The following is a 13,995-nucleotide window of genomic DNA, read 5'->3' as shown; positions in this document are numbered from 1 at the left end:
GTTTCGGTAAGGTCAAGAACATCAAGATCTAGGAGTTCAAGGAGGTTGCAGATGTCATAGCAGTGTTTGACAGTCAAGCGTGGCAATGTGAAGCAGATTGACATCTTTGAAAGACTTACGGGAGGGAGCAGGGGACAGAGGTCAGCCCCATAAGCGGCAAAAGTGCCTGAGGGATAGAAATAGAAGGAGGCAGAGGGGCCCAGGCCAGCACGGGGACCGGGACAGTAGTGGATGATACTACTGGCAGGAAAGCCAGTGAAGGGAGGGCTGCAGGGGGCAAGGGAGTCCCACATTCAGTGTTAGTAGGTGGCAGGTGCACCGAAGAAGAGTAGGATGACAAGTTTGTCAATGAGGGGAGTGTCAGCAAGGAAGATGAAGAGAGGGTAGGAGAGTGGTTAGGCAGCGGCAAGGGAGCCAAGATTGAGACTGTTGGCAAGGTAAAGGTTTCAGTACAACCTTAGCAGAATCGCCCACTCAGGTAGGAATACGGACCAGCATTATGACCACAAAGTTCCGTGTTATGTCTTGCTTTCTCTCTGCTCCCTGTGTTGTGAGCGTGGGTGCTGTGGAATGCTTGTGGAATGCCTGCCAATGGAATGCTTAGAGAGTGCTTGTATTTGACTGTTCCTATAGAGGCAGTTGGAAGTGAGCTGCCAGACTGAGAGGGTGCCGTTGGATGTCTCCATGTCTTTCTATACTTAAAGAGCCTATTGTACTTACCTGATAACTGCTATCCTGGAAACTTGTGTCTCAATAAAGGAGTTACCTACCCCTGCACAGTCTCCTTGTGTCCTCACTGAAGAACCCATCTTAACATTCCACTCTCTGACCGTCATATATAACTGGCACTCTGAAGCCCCATGGGGAAGGCAAGAGCTTCACATGGCATTCCCCCCAATCACGCAGACAGGCCGGCACTCAACATTAATTCCCTTCACACTCACAGCCAAGCATTCAGCACCCATTAGCCATTCCCCATAATCCAAGGGGTACCCCACAACAAAGTCATTGCAATTGCCATGGCATTGGCACACCCTGACTGGGCGTGGATGCACCTTTATGCCACTTTCCCCAGTGATAGGTAGAAGCGTAAGTCCAACGTTTTCATTAAAGGTAGATTGCATAGTGAACAGCACCCTTCTAAGGGTGTTGTTAGTAGTGTGGCCAGCTACATAAAGCTCACTTTTTTTATTCCTCACCCTATCGCCTGCCTTGAAGTTCAACTCTACAACTCTTCCCCTCGCCTCTTCCTGTATCTTTCACGGCCACCACTTCAACCGTGTTGACTGTTCCTTGTGATCAACACACACAGCACCAGACACAGTCAGCTTCTCGGTTGCAAGTTCCTGCCCGTTAGGTATCAGCAGCAGAATGTTGCATTGTGCAGGGAGCCCACACCATATCTTTCAACAAAACGAGTCAATAAAGCCTAGACACCTTTGTCAATTGTTTATAACACTTGACCACTCTATTAAATCTCTCCACCCACCGAGTTTGGGGGAGTGCAGTCCAATGCAGTGGTTTCATGGCAATCACCAGTTCATCCTAAAAGATTCCTTAGGCTTGGGCTTCAGCTGACGCCATTATAAGTTACCAAGATTGAAAGCAACCCCTCGCTTTGGAAGACCCGGCCTAAAGAATTGACAACATTCCTGGAGATTTCATCCATGGTGCACTTCACTAATGGCGATTTAGTGTGTTAGACCTAGAGGGCAAATATGAACCTCGTCTCTAGATCCAGGTCACTCAGGGGCCCAATAATGCCAAGAGCTATTTTTCCCATGACACAAGAGGCACGGTAACCATCTCCTCCACTTCTTGGACTACCCTATGCCACAGACACCCTTCTGGCAGATGCCTCTCAGGTATACCACTTCCTAGTTTCCATAGTGGATGACTGTCATAATCTGCTGCCAAGCCCCCTTGGGAGGAATTCATTTTTCACTGCTATATAACAACTGCAATGCTCAATACATCTCAGAATCTCTCAAAGTGCTTCAAGGCATGAGGCAACTTGTCATTGGCCGGCCAACCATTCACTACATACTATTTAACCAATTGTCAATTGCTGTTTGGTAAAGGCTTCTGATTCCATGCCAATTAGTCCATCATTGAACCCACCTCTTCTTGAGCTATTACCAATAACATATCATCCTCTGCCACACTCTCTGGAGGCTCAAGGGGCACCCAATACACACAGGCCTCCATAACATTTTTGGGACCTGGGGTGTACACCACCTGAAAGGTATGGGCTTTTAAAAGCAGAGCCCACCTGTTTATTTGAGAAGGCAAACATGGCCCATCACTAATGGGCAGGGCATGGACCATAGACCTATGGTCCAGGTTTTATCTGGAAAGGAACACCCCACAAGAAAAACTTGGAGCTATCTGTTGCCAATTTAGACCCTACAGCCTCCTTTCCAAAGGTAGCATAATTACTCTCCATGCCACAGAGACCATGGAGCTAAAAAGCTATCACTACGTCATGGACATCTTCAGTCAAAGGCTTTTAGCGCACAATAGAATAGGGCACACTTTATGAGCAATGTGCATCATTCCTTGTTTGAAACAAATGTGTTGTGTAGCACTTTTTCATTTCTGCTCAGTGTTGTTCAGTAGACCTACCAGCAATGCAGGATCAGCAGCAATGGGGTCTAACCTCATCCCTAGCAATGTCTGGTGCCATCACCCACAACGGGCAGCTCCTTTGCAAGGAACATACAACTTACTCATAATGCTCCTTCTCTTGAGCAGTATATGAATGATACCATAGCCCATTACATCTGTATTTCATGCCAGCATAAACACCTGGCATTTATATGTCAGGTATGAGCAGCTCCCCATCCTGCTGCCCAACCTAACCCAGGTCACTTGATTCATTATAGAGCCTGGGACCCAGAGTCTGCCATCTTTCTAATGAGGACTGCATGCACTGTTGCCTCGTACCAGGGATCTTCTCCCTGCTCATAACCACTATGGACAGGATGAGGTCAATAATTTCATCAAACACAGCCCGGGCAGCATCCTCTTCCACACATCCACAGTCTCTCTGGGGCCATCCCTGCATACCCATGCTAGGTAGCGTTTCCTGCTGCACTTCCTGCATACTTCCTCTCTCAATGCACTCGGCGTTCAAAGCTTGATGGCATCAGCTTCGACATTCTGCTTCGTACAGGACTCTGCTTTCTGTACGCCCCATGTTTTCCGTCCAGAGATTTAAATTCTGCAGAAGGGAATTCTGCTAATCTACTTCTTTCCTCACCATGGCACACGTTTCGCTCCAGTCAGGCTTGTTGAGGGATGTGGTGTATTCTGATGACCGCTCAGCCATTCCACTGGACAAACCCTCTTTGCCTACTCAGACATAAGACAATCCGCAAGCAACAGCCTTTCTTGTACTATTTTGCTATTTCAAATTCATACTAGTTGGTCTCTGATGTGACCATCAGTCAGTTCCCCAAACTCACATACTGCGGCCAAACCCTTCAGTGCTGCCACACATGGCCCTATTTTCCTCCTGTGCTGCAACCTCTAGTTGGGATTAAATATCTTTCAGAGACAGTGTTCCTCTTGGGCCCCTTCTATTCCTCCAACACTGTAACAGCAGCTTCAAAACATAACAAGGGTTTCACCAGCATCTTACTCAACTGCTACTTGGGTCAGGGTCTGAAGCTAGGAGGGCCTGTGTACACTCTGGGTCAAATGACTTTCCTGCAAGGGCAATGGTATAAGTGTTGAACAGTTTCTTACAGTTTTTTTTTTTTGTTTTTTTTGTGTTTAATCATTAATATTTTTTACAAAGTGATCATGTTGAGAAACAGATTCTCTTTCTCACGGATTCTTTAAGTAAAAGAGAAGTACTTTTAGTTGCTAGGTGTCTGACAAGGGGGGTTTTGTGGCAGTAGTACAGAGTTTACATATTTTACGATGTTAAAGGTTGCCAGTTGCCATCGTGTTCTGTCCCCCCCTATTAACTTAGCCCAACAATTTTCTTGGTCGCTTAAAGCAAACTTGCTTAGAATGTCCGGAAGATATGATGATCTTAAACCTCTGGTACTGGGACACTCAAGGATCAGGTGACGAATTGATTCCGTTACTGATTGATCAGTACAAAAACGACATTCTTTTTTCGATGATAAGCCTCTAATGAATAGGATTTAGTTAGTTTGTAAGAGGTTCAATCTCGCTCTCATAATCAGGTCTCTCGCTGGTTTTGATGGAAATTTCTTAATGTAAGGCTGCACTTCGTTTAACCTCCTTGTATTTGGTGGCAAGTGCTGGATTAGTTTGTTTTGCGATGCTATTTCTTTAGTTTTGATCCAGTCCAGTTCTTTCAATTTCTTTTGTATTTTTGTTGGATTTACGAACAGAGTTTCTTCGTCGCATTCCACTGATGCTAGATATTCACAATTCCGGGTACACCAGACCTTTAACATTTTGTTGGTTCCACTTTTAATTTCTCTTAGTATCAAGTTATGAATTGACTGATCTTCTGCCATTCTGCATTTGCGAAATGGCATCAAGGAATTGATTTTTACTGTGCCTTCCAGAGATAGTAAACTTAGTTCCTGTCTTATCACTGCCATAGAGGTGGAATCCGGCAGGGCTAGTATTGATCTCCAGAATTGTGCTTCAAGTTTTAGCCAAAATGTAATTGTAAGAGTTGGCATTGCATCTGCCCCATATGTTAATGATGGAACAACCTTTTTTTGTAAAATTCCAACACAGGCAGTAACGAAAAGTGGCCAAATTTCCTGTTAATGGCTTTGCCTTGCCCAATCAGTTTCTTTACCTTCAGTTTTAAGTGCATCTGCATTGCATTTTCTTTTTTCGAGCTGTCCAAGATCACTCCCAGATGTCTAAATTCCGGCACCTTTTCAATTGGTTCTTTCGTCAGGTGCAGTGATATCTTTTCCGATTTTTTGGAGCTAATTGAGATAATCATGAATTTAGTTTTTTTTTCGTTTATCTCCAAATTGTTTGTCCTCATGTATTCCTCCAGACTGTTCAGCTGCCGCTGCAATCCAATTGGAGTGTGATCCATTAAGATTAGATCATCAGCGTATAGCAGTCTATTTATGTGGGCGCTTCCTATTTTGGGCGGAAAGCATCGAGTCGACAAATTTACTTCTTGTAGATCACCCAAGAAGGGCAGGAAGAGCGCAGGCGCCAGGGGACACCCCTGCCTGACTCCTCTGGCCATTGGAGTAGCTTTAGAAAGGAGGCCTTGTGGAGTTAACTTCACTTTCATGGTGGTATCTGTGTATAGCGCCTTAATTGGGTCCAAGCTATCTTGTGGACATGCCCAGGCTTCCAGTTTTTTCCACAGAACAATTTGGTCAACACGATCAAAAGCCTGTGTAAGATCAATGAAAATGACAAACAGCCTTGGGCCCCCTTCTAAGACTTTGCTCTTTAGGGCACTCAGTAACAAAATGTTAGCCGAAGTCCCCAGGTTTTTTTTAAAGCCCGTTTGAAGATAATCGCTGCACGGAGCTGATTTTGCCAATAAGTTAAATTCCTCCAAGAGCAGGGAACCAAAGACTTTTCCAATACAGTCCAATAAGGCTATTGGCCTGTAATTTGCCGGGTCGACTTTGTTCCCTTTTTTGTAGACAGGTACCACAATTGAGGATTTCCATGAGGGTGGGATAGAGTGTAATGTTGCACATCTCTTAGAAATATCACTCAAGAGACTTGCCCACTCCACTGGAAAGGCTTTAAGATCTATTTTGGTTACGCTGTCTGGACCTGGAGCTCTCGAATTTTTCAATTTCATTATTTGTCTTGTTATTTCTTTTTTGCCATTTAAAGGTCTCCATTCTGTTGGAATGGTCTCTTTAGCTGGTCTTGGCCGTGTTTGCGTCTTCTCAAAAAGCATTTGGAAGAAATTCACCCATGTCCCTTCTCCGATGTTTGAGATAAACGCTGGCACAGATGGAGAAGAGGCCGTTTTTAAGAGAGACCAAAACTCTCGGGTATTGTTAGCTGTTATTGCAGTTATGATGTTCTCTGCGTCTTGTTGGTATAAGGCCAAACGATGGTTATGAACCCAGATTTTATATTCTCGTTGACCTTCGTTCGCTGCCTTGATTGCGAGTCGTGTTCCTAGTTTACTGGCTTGTCGTTTCAATTTTTGCATTTCTCTCTTTTTAGTCGCCACTTTTAGGTCATACCTATGAACATGTGATCTTTTGGGATCCTTATTTCCAATTTTATGGCTGTATACGAGTAGCAATGGAGAATAGTCGAGCTGTTTTTTCAGAGGTAAGCTCAGACTGGGTGTTATACTTTGACCTGAGGTCACAGATCGCTGCTGCTGATAGCTTCAGTCTTGAGCGTTGATTGTTGATACATAATGGTAATTCCCCAGTAGATTTGACCGTCCTTTTTCTGGGCCACGTTGCACAGAGGAGATTGTGGTCACTTGCTGCTGTTTCGATTACTTCAAATGCCGTCACAACTGATAGCAAGGTTGTGGATATGAAAATGTAATCTATTGTGGCCCTTGTAGACTCTCTTTTCCAAGTTGGCAAGCGCAAGGGGTCTGGGAAAACACTGTCTATGTTGTGCATTTCTCTAGATTTCATCAATTTGAGACAAGCCGTACCTCTTTTAGCTGTTGCGCTCATGGAATCGTGGGGTGCTAGCTTGTTTGAATCTTGTATGCATGTGGCGTTGAGATCACCACAAATCATAAGGTAGGGTGCCAAATGGACACCTATGGCTTCGTCAATTGCACTTTCCAGCATTTCCAGGTACTCTAAATCAGTGAGGGTCGCCGGGTTCCAATAGGTGTTTGCAATTATAATTACTGGTGGCTTGCCTTTCTCTCCTTTCTTGATACCCTCTAGCCATATGGCCTTGACCAATAGCAAAGAAGGGTTGCTGATCAAGGTTCTTTCCAAAGTGCAGCCACTTCCCTGTCTGCATTGGAAACAAAGGGGTGGCGTCCTGCCACGTATATTTTCATTCAGTAATACTTTACTTTTCTGATTACTGTGAGACTTTTCTCATTTCACATATTGCGTATCCTAGAGACTGTGAAATTGTGCTATTTACAGTGCAGAGATACAAGAGAATGATGCAAAAAACACAGGTAACTCTTAGCTTATTTATTCAGCTAATATCACAAAATAAAGAAAAAATGGGGATGGATTACCCGTGATATTACGGTAGTTTTTTAGAACAACACTTTTCTAGCAGTTTAGTGTACATGTAAAAGTGGGAGTCTATGTAAAGTAGAGTAAAGCCACAATACAGAGCTCTCATGACATGAACTTGGAGGTGCCAAAAGACTTGTACATAAAGTTAGAGTGGTAACAGTAAGCATGTACAGTAGGGCACAGACAGTTTCACATTTGTAGTAGGTTCGTTAACATTACTTCTTTACAAACATCATCCTAAAACTGGTTTCAAATGGTATATTGGATGTCTTTCAAAGAGGAGAAAGCCAAGTCTTTGGTCTACGTCAAGATGTTTATCAGATGTTTTATGGAGGGACGGGCTTGCTGGCCTGGATGTAACGGGGGTCCCAGGACGTTTCGGCGTCAAAAAGCCTTCTTCAAGGGTTTAGACCCAGTCTCCCTGAAAAACGGGAATAGACTAAGGACGTAATTAGTGTTGGAAGAACACTCTGGTGTTGTCAGAAAAACCAGTATACTGGTATGTGCAGAAACAACTTTAAAAAAGGGGTTACCCCTAGACATAAAGAATTTTGAACTGAAAATATTCAAATGTCGGGCTTGTACTGACTCATACACTGACCTGAAAGGGTTGGCATGCAGGAGGTGGGAGTGGTTGGTCACCCTCCGTAAGTAATGGCGTGGGTCACAGTATACTGGGTACCGTTAGGCCTGGAACATGTGTCTAGGGAAGGAAAGGGGACAAAAAAGGGTTGACACACGGGGAATGAGCTTGGTGAATGCTTGGGTGCTGTTTGTGAAAACAGGTAATCACCTATAGTGGCTGGGAGGACCACAGAGGGTCAGGGTGGAAAGGAGTTACCTGTTCCTGTGCTGGGGGTATTGAAGGGCCCGGCAACTCGAGGATGGAGGAGGCGGGGAACCCCAGTGTGGATCCCAACGGGGGCAGCCGTCTGTTGCTGCAGTCAAAAAATGCAGAATGTGCGGTTGTATTCTGTAGAAAAGGAAGAAGATTAGAACATGCAGGGAAGCGACTTTTGATTAAATGAAGCCACTGGAGTTAATGCCGGTGTAGTGGCTAAAAAAAAAAAGGGGGGGGGTTTCGGGTGTAGGGTAAAAGGAGACATTGTGTATCACTCTAGCCGTTACCTTTAGAATTTTGGCTGTTGTCAGCGGCGGGCTGATCGGGTAGGGTCAAGCGCGAACGAAGCAGCGTCAGGATCCCGTTACAGCTCGATGTGTAATGCTCAGTGCAGCATATATGACTGAGAGGGGCTGTGCAGCTGTACTCCCTGCGCATGTGCAGGAGTGTGGCACTGTGCCCCGTCGGCTTCTGCGCATGCGTGCAGTGGAGACGGGGCTATGCGATATGCTCGCTAGTGTGTGCGAGGGAGCGCCGTCCGGGCACTTACAAGGGCGCATGCGTGGGTGTGAAGTATGCTCGTAGATGCGCATTGACACCTGTCATGTTAATGTAGTGGTGTGAAGTAGCCTGAGCATGATGTACACTTTATTAGTGTTGACCGAAATAAGCCAGACCGTACTGGCAGGGTGGCGCGAGCCTAGGGCACATGGTCACAAAGGCAGTTTAATTTAAAGCATGAAAAAGACATATTTGCAAATGCATTCAAAAATCATAAATTCTGCGATTTGATATACATGTTCATATTTGAACAGCATTGAAACTGAGGTTCACATTTTTCTGTTGTCATATTCTTCTTGGCGTCCCCTTCATATATACATTTGTTGAAAGCAATGGTGTATAAAAGCAGACAGAGTATGAAAAAAGGGGGTGCATGTGCACGCCCTGGAGAAATGAATACCACAGCAGGCTGCTTAATAGATTCAGAGTGATATTAAGCTTCACAATTTTCGGTTGTCATATTCTGCTTTGAGTGCTCTTCATATATACAATTGTTGAAAGAAATGCTGTATAGGAGCAGACAGAGTATGCAAAAAGGAGGAGTTCATGTGTACACCCTAGAGAGGTAAATACCATGTCAGGCTGCTCATAGATACAGAGGTAAAATCTGCAGATGTCTGGTGCAGAAAATGTAAAAAGCATGTGGGTCGAAAAATCCCTTATTGAAAATGCTGAGGGCTGGAGCATGGCCTGCGCTGTGCTTCGATGTTCCGGTTAAATGTTTAGAAACTGGCTATAAAAGGGGAACTTCTATTGGTATCTAGAGATCCCATGAGACCTAGAGTCGGAACATTGTGCTAAGCAAGAGGGTGGGGTGCTCAACTGAAGGTGGTGGGAGTTGCCTCGTTCAAGCCATTGGTGATGGATTTTAATTTAAAAATCCACCAGGCTTCCTTATGATTAAGGGTGTTTGTGGTGTTGGTGTTGTTAAAGAAGATGTCAACCACCCACCACTTCATGTCATCGACTCCATGCTGGAATTCCAGGTAGTGTGAGACCAAGGGTGCTGTATGGGTTTTGCATCGTATACGGGATCTATGTTCCCCTATTCGTTTGTTTACTTGTCTTTTCGTCTGTCCCACATATCTCAAACCACAAGGGCACTCGATAACGTAAATCACATTAGGAGTTTTACAGTTAGAGAAGTGTTTTAGTTTCCAGTCCTGTTGTTCGATTTTAAATGAAGTAGTTTTTTTAGTTAGTTTACATACATTACAAGTACCACAAGGATGGTGTCCCACAATTTCGCGAAGGCTCCAGAGTTCTGATCTTTGTGGTTTTTTGTTGAGCCTGGCATGGGTAAGTATATCTTTCAAATTTTTACCCCGTTTCAATGCCATACGTGGCAGGGGTTCATCTGGAAGGCAGATCTGTATAAGTGGCCAAAATTTCTTAATAGTTGCTTTGAGATGAGTCGTGTCCAGGCAAAAGGTAGATACACAGGTGATTTGTTGCTCTACTTCTGAATTACGTATTTTTGGCGTCAGGAGGGTTTCCCGCGGGATGTATTGGGCTCTTTTTCTGGTGTTGTTAACTAGTTTTTTGGGGTAACCCCTGTTTCGTAGTTTCATCTGTAGAGAGACCGCATTTTCTTTGTAGTGTTGTAATTCAGTGCAATTACGCCTTATTCTTAGGAACTGTCCAAATGGTAGATTGTTCCGTAAGTTGTTGGGATGGAAGCTCCTATAATGAAGAAGGGTGTTTCGGTCCGTTTCTTTTTGGAACAAGGAGCACATAAGTTTGTTCTCTTTAACTGAGATAGTTAGGTCCAGAAAGTTGATATCTCGGTTGCTTTTTTCCAGGGTGAATTGAATCTCACTGGTTTGTCTATTGATCCACTCCAGAAAGTTTTCTAGGGTTGTTTCATCACCCCTCCAAATAAAGATAATATCATCAATATATCGGAACCATCGTGAGATTTTCTCATGGAAAGGATTACTGGTGTTGAGGATGAGTTGCTGTTCATATTCTGACATAAAGATGACTGCCAGACTAGGTGCAAAGGACGCACCCATTGCGGTGCCGCTTATCTGGAGATAAAATATTTCATCGAATGTGAAGAAGTTGTTGCGAAGTGCCAATTCAAGAAGTTCTACAATGAAATTGGTGGGTACTCGGGTTTGTTTCATGTTGTGTGTCAGATGTTGTCTTATACATTCAACGGCGGAATCTTGCGGAATGCTTGTGTACAGGCTGGCAATATCCATGGTGACTAATAGTTCATCCATTGGGCGAAAGGGCTGATTTTCAAAAAGTGCAATGGTAGCCATCGTGTCTCGTAAGTATGTAGGCGTCTCTTGGCTCAGAGGTTTCAAAATGTGGTCTACAAATTTGCAAATGGGTTCGAGGATGGACCCACATCCGGATACGATGGGTCTTCCTGGTGGTTGATGTTGATCCTTATGAATTTTGGGGAGTGCGTAGAAGGATGGATCAGCGAAAAAGAGGAAAAGTTCCTCACTACATCAGAAGGTAGAACACCTGCCTTCTACGCACTCCATCCTTGAACCCATTTGCAAATTTGTGGACCACTTTTTGAAACCTCTGAGCCAAGAGACGCCTACATACTTACGAGACACGATGGCTACCATTGCACTTTTTGAAAATCAGCCCTTTCGTCCAATGGATGAACTATTAGTCACCATGGATATTGCCAGCCTGTACACAAGCATTCCGCAAGATTCCGCCGTTGAATGTATAAGACAACATCTGACACACAACATGAAACAAACCCGAGTACCCACCAATTTCATTGTAGAACTTCTTGAATTGGCACTTCGCAACAACTTCTTCACATTCGATGAAATATTTTATCTCCAGATAAGCGGCACCGCAATGGGTGCGGCCTTTGCACCTAGTCTGGCAGTCATCTTTATGTCAGAATATGAACAGCAACTCATCCTCAACACCAGTAATCCTTTCCATGAGAAAATCTCACGATAGTTCCGATATATTGATGATATTATCTTTATTTGGAGGGGTGATGAAACAACCCTAGAAAACTTTCTGGAGTGGATCAATAGACAAACCAGTGAGATTCAATTCACCCTGGAAAAAAGCAACCGAGATATCAACTTTCTGGACCTAACTATCTCAGTTAAAGAGAACAAACTTATGTGCTCCTTGTTCCAAAAAGAAACGGACCGAAACACCCTTCTTCATTATAGGAGCTTCCATCCCAACAACTTACGGAACAATCTACCATTTGGACAGTTCCTAAGAATAAGGCGTAATTGCACTGAATTACAACACTACAAAGAAAATGCGGTCTCTCTACAGATGAAACTACGAAACAGGGGTTACCCCAAAAAACTAGTTAACAACACCAGAAAAAGAGCCCAATACATCCCGCGGGAAACCCTCCTGAAGCCAAAAATACGTAATTCAGAAGTAGAGCAACAAATCACCTGTGTATCTACCTTTTGCCCGGACACCACTCATCTCAAAGCAACTATTAAGAAATTTTGGCCACTTATACAGATCTGCCTTCCAGATGAACCCCTGCCACGTATGGCATTGAAACGGGGTAAAAATTTGAAAGATATACTTACCCATGCCAGGCTCAACAAAAAACCACAAAGATCAGAACTCTGGAGCCTTCGCGAAATTGTGGGACACCATCCTTGTGGTACTTGTAATGTATGTAAACTAACTAAAAAAACGACTTCATTAAAAATCGAACAACAGGACTGGAAACTAAAACACTTCTCTAACTGTAAAACTCCTAATGTGATTTACGTTATCGAGTGCCCTTGTGGTTTGAGATAAGTGGGACAGACGAAAAGACAAGTAAACAAACGAATAGGGGAACATAGATCCCGTATACGATGCAAAACCCATACAGCACCCTTGGTCTCACACTACCTGGAATTCCAGCATGGAGTCGATGACATGAAGTGGTGGGTGGTTGACATCATCTTTAACAACACCAACACCACAAACGCCCTTAATCATAAGGAAGCCTGGTGGATTTTTAAATTAAAATCCATCACCAATGGCTTGAACGAGGCAACTCCCACCACCTTCAGTTGAGCACCCCACCCTCTTGCTTAGCACAATGTTCCGACTCTAGGTCTCATGGGATCTCTAGATACCAATAGAAGTTCCCCTTTTATAGCCAGGTTCTAAACATTTAACCGGAACATCGAAGCACAGCGCAGGCCATGCTCCAGCCCTCAGCATTTTCAATAAGGGATTTTTCGACCCACATGCTTTTTACATTTTCTGCACCAGACATCTGCAGATTTTACCTCTGTATCTATGAGCAGCCTGACATGGTATTTACCTCTCTAGGGTGTACACATGAACTCCTCCTTTTTGCATACTCTGTCTGCTCCTATACAGCATTTCTTTCAACAATTGTATATATGAAGAGCACTCAAAGCAGAATATGACAACCGAAAATTGTGAAGCTTAATATCACTCTGAATCTATTAAGCAGCCTGCTGTGGTATTCATTTCTCCAGGGCGTGCACATGCACCCCCTTTTTTCATACTCTGTCTGCTTTTATACACCATTGCTTTCAACAAATGTATATATGAAGGGGACGCCAAGAAGAATATGACAACAGAAAAATGTGAACCTCAGTTTCAATGCTGTTCAAATATGTACATGTATATCAAATCGCAGAACTTATGATTTTTGAATGCATTTGCAAATATGTCTTTTTCATGCTTTAAATTAAACTGCCTTTGTGACCATGTGCCCTAGGCTCGCGCCACCCTGCCAGTACGGTCTGGCTTATTTCGGTCAACACTAATAAAGTGTACATCATGCTCAGGCTACTTCACACCACTACATTAACATGACAGGTGTCAATGCGCATCTACGAGCATACTTCACACCCACGCATGCGCCCTTGTAAGTGCCCGGACGGCGCTCCCTCGCACACACTAGCGAGCATATCGCATAGCCCCGTCTCCACTGCACGCATGCGCAGAAGCCGACGGGGCACAGTGCCACACTCCTGCACATGCGCAGGGAGTACAGCTGCACAGCCCATCTCAGTCATATATGCTGCACTGAGCATTACACATCGAGCTGTAACGGGATCCTGACGCTGCTTCGTTCGCGCTTGATCCTACCCGATCAGCCCGCCGCTGACAACAGCCAAAATTCTAAAGGTAACGGCTAGAGTGATACACAATGTCTCCTTTTACCCTACACCTGAACCCCCCCCCCTTTTTTTTTTTTTTTTTTTTTTTTTTTAGCCACTACACCGGCATTAACTCCAGTGGCTTCATTTAATCAAAAGTCGCTTCCCTGCATGTTCTAATCTTCTTCCTTTTCTACAGAATACAACCGCACATTCTGCATTTTTTGACTGCAGCAACAGACGGCTGCCCCCGTTGGGATCCACACCGGGGTTCCCCGCCTCCTCCAGCCTCGAGTTGCCGGGCCCTTCAATACCCCCAGCACAGGAACAG

This window comes from Ambystoma mexicanum, chromosome 5q, assembly GCF_040938575.1.
Source record: "Ambystoma mexicanum isolate Mex_15411 chromosome 5q, UKY_AmexF1_1, whole genome shotgun sequence".
NCBI classification, from domain to species: Eukaryota; Metazoa; Chordata; class Amphibia; order Caudata; family Ambystomatidae; genus Ambystoma; species Ambystoma mexicanum.
Note: the sequence above shows the minus strand (reverse complement) of the source record.